This window comes from Heptranchias perlo, unplaced genomic scaffold, assembly GCF_035084215.1.
Source record: "Heptranchias perlo isolate sHepPer1 unplaced genomic scaffold, sHepPer1.hap1 HAP1_SCAFFOLD_50, whole genome shotgun sequence".
Classification (NCBI taxonomy): Eukaryota; Metazoa; Chordata; class Chondrichthyes; order Hexanchiformes; family Hexanchidae; genus Heptranchias; species Heptranchias perlo.
In genome coordinates this window covers 6,604,491-6,606,574 of record NW_027139516.1, presented here as the reverse complement: position 1 = coordinate 6,606,574, position 2,084 = coordinate 6,604,491, and the positions used below count along the sequence as shown (strand labels likewise).

Genomic DNA, 2,084 nt, shown 5'->3' with positions numbered 1-2,084 from the left:
CGTCTGTTCCTTCTCCAGTGGGAGTGTGAAGAGCGGCTCCTCAGTGAGAAATGACAGCGGCCTTCCCTTCCGCTTCTCCTTGAAGGCCTGGGGCATCTTTTGCCATTCTGCGACATCTCTAAAGGTCACTTCCACGTATCTGCTCCTCGGGAAACCCTCATCCATGATTTTGTTACCTCCAGACTCGACAATTCCAATGCTCGCCTGGCCGCCCTCCCATCATGCAGGCAGAAGATGTCTGCGGCCTTGAAACTGCAGGTTTCGAGGAGAACCTTTTTCAAGAAAATATTTCGTTGCCATGGCGAGGTTCTTTCACCCTCCCTAGCAGTCAGCCTGACGGTATTTCACACCCTGGGCCCAGGTGCTCGGGGAGCCCTTGTCACCACGTCCGCTGCAAATTAGTTTTCACTTTACTGGAGAAAGGTTTTCTACCAGTCTCCGGCCAGCATGAGGATCCACCTCTACATCAGCAAAGCTTAAACGGGTACTAGCTGACTCTACTTGATCTGGCGCCTTCCTCATAATGTAATCTCCCCTGTCAGGTAAGCAGTTGATATCGCACCTTTCACTACCTCAGGGCGTCCCAAAGCTCTTTACAGCCAAAGAAGTACTTTGTGAAGTGCAGTCACCTCTCCTCTCCTCCATTGTCCAGCTGGATGGGACTGCCCTCACCTGGTTTATTTCGTGTCTACCCAGTCGTAGCCAGAGAATCACGTGCAATGGCTTCTCTTCCCACTCCCCCAGGGATCTATCCTTGCCCCCCTCCTATTTCTCATCTACATGCTGCCCCTTGGCTGCATCATCCGAAAACTCGTCGGATTCAACGTGTACACTGCCGACACTCAGGTCTACCTCACCACCACCTCTCTCCACACCTCCATTGCCTCTGATTCATCACACTGCTTGTCTGATATCCATCAGTGGATGAGCAGAAATTTCCTCCAATTAAATATTGGGAAGACCAAAGCCATTATTTTCGGTCCCTGCTATAAACTCCCTCCCCCTCCCTGACCAATATCTCAGGCTGAACCAGACTGTTCGCAACCTCGGTGTCCTTTTTGACCTTGAACTGAGCTTCCGACCCCAGATCCTCTCCATCAGCAAGACCGCCTACTTCCACCTTCATAATATCGCCCGTCTCTGCCTCAGCCCATCTGCTACTGAAACCCTCATCCATGTTTTTGTTACCGCCAAACTCGACAATTCCAAGGCTCTCCTGGCCGCCCTCCCATCATGCACCCTCCATAATCTTCAGCATATCAAAACTCGACTGCCCGTATCCTAACTCACACGAAGTCCCATTTACCAATCCTCCCTGCTACTACAGAAAGAACTCACATTTATAGAGCGCCTTTCATGACCGCAGGATGTCCCAAAGCATTTTTGAAGTGTAGCCACTGTTGTAATGTAGGAACCGCCGCAGCCAATTTGCTCAGATCAAGGACCCACAAACCACAATGGAGTATTGGGCAGATGATCTGTTCTGGTGATGTTGGTTGAGGGGTAAATATTGACCAGGACACCTGGGAGAACTCCCCTCAAGTTCTTCGAAATAGTGTCATGCGATCTTTTACATCCACCTGAGATGGCAGGCGGGAATCGATTTAATCAGTAATGCAAGTCCCTCAGTACTGCAAGCCGAGATTTTGTGCTCCATTAACTACGTTATTTCAGCGATTGTACCGACTCCGTTCAGTGCAAACTCTTACTGATGAGTTACAAACCGACAAAAGGAGGGGAGAGCAACAGATAGCAGCACGAGTTCGGCTGAGATGGCAAATATCACACTCTCGTTGGAGGGAAGCACCTGTAAATATAAAATAATTGTCGTTTAAACATTGCTACTTTTGAGCTGTAAAAACACGAACCACTCAGAATGCGTTTCCTTCTTCCACTTCTCGCACACTGAGAGAAGGGAACGGTCATCAATGGCCACAAGCGCTGGTATAAAACAACACTTGCAACCCGCTTCACGCTCAGAAGAAAAAGCTACATCTCCTCCTCGTGGTTAGTGAGACCAAACACTTGAGAGCACATTTCTCAAATTCAAAAACTATTGAAATGATCCCTAAAAGTATAGTCTT

The 2,084-nt window shown here is 48.8% G+C and overlaps 1 non-coding gene across 1 annotated transcript; it reads right to left on the bottom strand.

Moving 5' to 3' along the window:
* Nucleotides 1-1,866: 1,866 nt before the first annotated feature.
* LOC137314035 (small nucleolar RNA U3) lies at nucleotides 1,867-2,084 on the bottom strand. Its single transcript, XR_010961172.1, has one exon. It is a non-coding gene; the product is annotated as a small nucleolar RNA U3 (small nucleolar RNA).